This window comes from Hordeum vulgare, chromosome 1H, assembly GCF_904849725.1.
Source record: "Hordeum vulgare subsp. vulgare chromosome 1H, MorexV3_pseudomolecules_assembly, whole genome shotgun sequence".
NCBI lineage: Eukaryota > Viridiplantae > Streptophyta > Magnoliopsida > Poales > Poaceae > Hordeum > Hordeum vulgare.
Window position 1 is genome coordinate 426538841 of NC_058518.1, and position 6396 is coordinate 426545236.

Consider the following 6396-nt stretch of genomic DNA (forward strand, 5'->3'; position numbering starts at 1 on the left):
TTTTATTAAAAAGGCTAAATAGGAAAGTTATTTTTTTTAGAAACCGCGCCTGGGCGCATTATACCTGTGGGCCTAAATCCCACCTTAGCCGGGATCCGAAATCCCTTCGGATCAGCCGACAGCCCCCCAAGCCCCCTCTCTCTCCCTCACTACCAGCGGGCCCCCCTGACCGACCCCAGCCCGAGTCGGCCACCTTCCTCCTCTCGCCCCCCCTCTTTCCTAACCAGAGCCCGAGCTCTTCCCTTCCCAGTTCGCCGGGATCCGCCCGGATCTCCCTGCCCCTTCCCTCCCGAGCGCCCCTCTCCCCCTATAAATACCGCCCCCGGCCGCCGCACCCCGTTCCCCACCTCGCCCCGCCGTCCCGCCGGCCCCAAGCCACCCTGTTGCACCTCGCCGGAGCACCCGAGCTCGGCCAGCTTCGGCCACCCACTGCACCGCCTCCGGCCACCCCGACCCGTCCCCGACGCCACCAACGAGCCCGCCATCCTCGCCCGCAACGACTGGAGCCTTCGCCGCCGCCGGAGACCCTCTGGAGCACCTCCCCCGTCCACGCCCGAGCCGCCGCCGCCGTCAAGCTCTCGCCGGAGTTCATCTCCCCACGGTGACTTTTCCCACCCCTCCTCCACCGTTAGATCAAAAACATACGCGCTAGATTAGAAGTAGGTACCCCTCCGGTTTTAGTTAAAAAACCCGAACGGTTTTCTGCCCCACTTAGTTTTAGCCAGAGAGTTCTTGTTAGGCTTCGGCCGTTTGCTCATAATACCCGCAACACACACCCCCGCAGCAAATCAGTGAGCACCACGTGTCTGTTAGTATTTGATTTCTTTTTCTGTTTAGTTCCAAAAACAGAAAAGTTTCAATTTTGTTTTGAGCATAGTTTTTGATCCCGAAGTCCAATGAGGCTGATTCTTTTTCCAGTAGATCACAAATTTTCTGTAGTTTTTAAAAACATATAATTTGTCTATGTTTGAAATTTTAAAATTTGAATTAGATCAGATTTAGTTTAAACCTTGTTCTGTCTATTCTAGGAGTTTAAAAATAGATTTTAATTTGATTCCTTTTGCTACTGATCACTAGTGATTTTACTTATCAGTGGTAAAAAGTTCAGATTTGTGTGAGTATTTTAGCTCATGGTTTCTTGTGAAACAATTTCTGTTTCACCTCTTTTAAGATTGTGACTAATTTAATTTCTTTAGTTACTTTTAAATTATTTTCTTTTATATTTCAGAAACATTATGTTTTGTTTCTGTTAGTTAACAGTAGGTTTGCAACAAGTTTTGATTTTGATTTTTATTTGTTATCATGAAATCAATTCTAGTTCCTTAGTAACTTGCAATTGGTTTCTCCACTGTTTCAAATCCCGTTTGGAAATACTTTCAAATAGTTTTGTGAAAAGTACTTTATTTTATCTTAGTTAAATTTATATCTTAGTTCCTTGTTATTATTTTCTGTCACACAAAAACTATTTAGTGTTTGACGTAGTAGAAGACTCCCTAGTCTTATTTGAAGTTTCTTTCGGATTCCTATTTGCTCTCTCTTTTGTTTTGATTGCTAGAATGATTGCTAGTATTAGTGCTTATGTGAATGATATGTTTGTTATATAGATTTCATCGGAGACTGACGAGTAGTCTATCAAGTTATTTCTCGAGAAATTCTTCTTCGTCAACATCACCAGGCAAGTCACTTTGATCATACTATCACCTATGTTTTATGCATCGTAGTTCTACCATCCTATGCCCAATTGCATGCTGCTTAGGTACTTGGAAATTTTAGTATAGATTGTAGTATCATGTGGTAGGCACACAACAACCCCGATACTTGGCCCCGGGACAACAAATTTCATATTGCTATGCTTGAGTAGACGGGATTTCGGTTGAGTGCATAACACGAGTGATGCGAGGTTGATTAAATAATCAAGACCGGTTAAGACAGGATTTTCATGACCTCGGACGCAATGCAACTATGGGTGAAGGACGGTTGATCGGCTCCCTGGAGAACCCAGTGGATGACCCGGGATGCTGGAGAGGCCATGACATCCTGCGGAAAGCTTCACCCAGGCTCAAAGAGACGGACGGATATTTTCAAGAGCCAAGGCTTACCTGCACAACCACAAGTCATTATGGGCTCTGGCTTGGTTGGACAACGCGGCGACTCTGGACAGGCGGTGCTAGCAGATGTAGAAGAACGGTAGGAATGGATGGGCACCGACAGGGATTCAGAGGGACCCGTTGAAAGACCATGTTTTTATCATCCGGTCTTCAAACACCCTGAAGTGCGAGGACATACTCGGAGCCGATCAAATCTTGTGGGGAACGTGTGCAAAACTCTGCAGAGTACTCAAACCTAATCGATTAGCCGTGTCCACGGTCATGGACAACTTGAGCCAAAGGAACTGAAGTTATCTGGATTTCTCAACACCATTATATATATTTGATGAGGGTAATATTGATAACTCGGGTATGAGAACTGGTTGGCGGAACCATCTCATTAACAACCAACTACGTAGTAACATTTTGCTTTTAGCCCTCTCTTGATGTAGGAGAAAACTTGCTTTTCGCTAAAAAAAACTTATAGCCCCACCTGCCATATATGCATATAGTATAGATGATTACTTTTCACCCCTCTGTTATGTGACTTGCCGGCATATTCAATATGCTGACCTACACGGCTGCAACGTCTTATTTGCAGATATTTTTCCTTGACGAGTAAGAGTGCGATTCAGGGTTACGGTCTACACTCAACTTGTCGTTGGTGTTTATTGGGACTCCAATCCCTTGACCGCTTCCGTTGAGATATTTAAGGTATATATCAGTTTTACGCTATTTACATGTGATTGCACTTTGATATATACATTGATGTGCTGTGTGTGCCAGCATACTGATCCAGGGATGGCACAGAAACACAGAGGCTTGACTCGTCTTGAGTCGGGTCGCTACACAGTGGGAGTTCCTAGACTTATCCCGCTATGCTAAAGAAGATATTGAAACTGATGCTCACGGACAGAATAAGTTTCGTGATGGCCTTCACCCCGACATCAAGTTGGCTCTCCTTGTTCAGGACTATCCTGATTTCGCAACCTTGGTGTACAAGGTCATCCACGTTGAAATAGGTCTAGAGGATTACAAGGATGGCAACAAGCGCAATCGTGACATGGGCTCATCTTAGGGATGATCTCCACAGCAGCAGAAAATCTAGATTCCCCACAACATGTACCATGCACCTGCTCCCGCCCCGAGGTCGTTGTATGTTGTACCTCGTCTGCCTCCTTCAGCACCTAGACAGCTGAGGCTCCAAGCTCCGCCACCCCGAGCTCCTCCTTCCCGTCCTGAGGATGGGTTGTGCTTCAAGTGTGGTCGTCTAGGTCATTGTGCTAGAGATTGGAGGCAGCAACAGAATCAGCTTGCACTACCATCAACTGGCTGTGGTAACAACCAGAACCGCAACAACAATGCTAGGCCTTCTAATGGTCATGGTGAGGCTAACAACATTGAAATGAGTCACACTCAAGACCAGCTTGCTACCATGATGGGTACACTTCTTGTTAACTAAGTACCTGCTTCTGTATTGTATGATACATGAGTATCACATTCCTTTATGTCCGAAAATTTTGCACTCATGCATTGCATTAATACGAAGATATGAACATTTCAATAGTGGTAAACACCCCCACAGGCCAATGTAGAACCTCCTTGGTTTGCCCCAATATCCTAGTTGAAATTGAAGTATTGGAATTCCATGCCACTCCCATATTGCTGAAGTCTTCCAATATTGACCTCATTTTGGGAATGGACTGGTTGAAAGCTCACACGGCTTCAATCGTTTGCCACCAAAACCGTCCATCTCCTATATCCTTCAAATGAAAAAATAAGCTACCATGCTCATCTCGTTCGAGATGCTGAAGCTCGGCTATATGCCTTGAATGCATTAAATGTGTCGCCTCTTGAGGGGATTTAAAGCATTCCAGTTGTCCGTGACTTTCCGGATGTTTTTCCAAAAGAACTCCCAGAAATCCCTTGTGTGAGAGTTGTCTAGATTGTCATCTACTTAGTACCAGGCACCACTCCTATCGCCAGACGACCCTACAAGATGCCACAACATGAACTCCTTGGACTTAAGGAAGAAATCAACAAATATCTTTGATGTGGTTTTATTCGTCCAAGTTCATGTGCTTGGGGAGCACCTTCTTTGTTTGTTAAGAAGAAGGATGGAACAAATCATTCGTTCAAGACTATCGTCCAATCAACCATGCAACTATACGAAACAAGTATCCTCTTCCTTGGATAAATGATTTGTATGATGCACTTGCTGGTTCCTTAGTCTTCTCTAAACTCGACTTGAGGTTGGGATACCACCAGATACGTGTTTGTGAAGACAATATCCCAAAAACTACCTTTGTTACTCGATATGGTAAATACGAGTACACCGCCATGTCCTTCGGCTTAACTAATCCCCCCTCAACCTTCTCTTGGTTGATGAATTATATCTTCATGGACTACCTCGATAAATTTGTCGTGGTTTATCTTGATGATATCTTGGTGTACTCAAGGAATAAATAAGAACATGCCAATCATCTTTGTCTTGTACTGGAAAAGCTACGGGAGAATCAACTTTATACCAAGTATTCCAAGTGTGAATTCTCGCTAGATGAAGGGACCTACCTTGGTCATGTCATCTCCAAGGATGCTATTGCGGTCAACCCTGAACGAGTTTAGGTTATTCTTGACTTGACTGCCCCAAAGAATGTCAAGCAAGTCAGAAGTTTTCTCGGACTCGCCAACTATTGTCGTTGTTTTGTCGAGAACTTCTCGAAGATTGAAAAACCCTTGATCAATATGCTTCATTAAGATGTTAAGTATGAGTGTACATATAAATGTCAGGAAGTTTTGAGGCACTCAAGGACAAACTGACATCTGCTCCAGTGCTTGCTCCTCCTGATACTAAGAAGGATTTCATCATATACTGTTACGCTTCACGTCAAGGATGAGATTGTGTCCTAATGCAAGAGTGCAGAGTGATTGCCTATGGCTCAAGAAAGTTGCGTGCTCATGAGGAGAACTATCTAGTTCATGACCTTGAACTTGCTACAGTTATGTATGCGTTATTTCTATGGCGGCATTACCTTCTCACTAATCGTTGTGAGATCTACACCGATCACCCAAGTCTGAAATACCTGTTTACTCACATGGATTTGAATCTCCGTCAACAGAAATGGATGGATAACATAGCAAATTTCAACTTGGGAACTTCTTATACATCTGAAAAACTAATGTAATGGTTGATGCCTTCAGCCGCAAGTTGATACGCCTCCGTCGTATCTACTTTTCCGAACTCTTTTGCCCTTGTTTTGGACTCTAATTTGCATGATTTGAATGGAACTAACCCGGACTAACGCTGTTTTCACCACAATTGCCATGGTGTTGTTTTTGTGCAGAAATAAAACTTCTCGGAATGACCTGAAAATTTATGGAGAATTTTTCTGGAATTAATGAAAAATACCTGCGCAAAGATCCACCGGAGGAGGTGTGCTAGTGGGCCACAAGCCCAGGAGGTGCGGGCACCCCCCCAGGCCGCACCTACCAGGCTTGTGGGGCCCACAGAGCTCCACCGCCTCCAAAATCAGCTCTATTTAGTCCGTCTCGCCCGGAAAAAAATCAAGGAGAAGAGTTCATCGCGTTTTACGATAGGGAGGCGCCGCCACCTCCTGTTCTTCATCTGGAGGGTAGATCTGGAGTCCGTTTTGGGCTCGGAAGAGGGGAAATCGTCGCCATCGTCATCATCAACCTTCCTTCATCGCCAACTCCATGATGCCCTTCACCGTTCGTGAGTAATCTATTCGTAGGCTTGCTGGACGGTGATGAGTTGGATGAGATCTATCATGTAATCGAGTTAGTTTTGACGGGGATTGATCCCTAGTATTGTTGGGGAACGTTGCATGGGAAACAAAAATTTTCCTACGCACACGAAGACCTGTCATGGTGATGTCCATCTACGAGAGGGGATTTCCGATCTATGTACCCTTGTAGATCGCACAGCAGAAGCGTTAAGAAACGCGGTTGATATAGTGGAACGTCCTCACGTCCCTCGATCCGCCCCGCGAACCGTCCCATGAACCGTCCCGCGATCCGTCCCACGATCCACTCCGATCTAGTGCCGAACGGACGGCACCTCCGTGTTCAGCACACGTACAACTCGACGATGATCTCGGCCTTCTTGATCCAGCAAGAGAGACGGAGAGGTAGATGAGTTCTCCGGCAGCATGACGGCGCTCCGGAGGTTGGTGGTGATCTAATCTCAGCAGGGCTCCGCCCGAGCTCCGCAAGGTTTGTCCGAAATTTGAGGTGGAGGAGTCCTACTCCAATCCTACTTGGAGTAGGATTCCACCTTCCCACTTGGAAA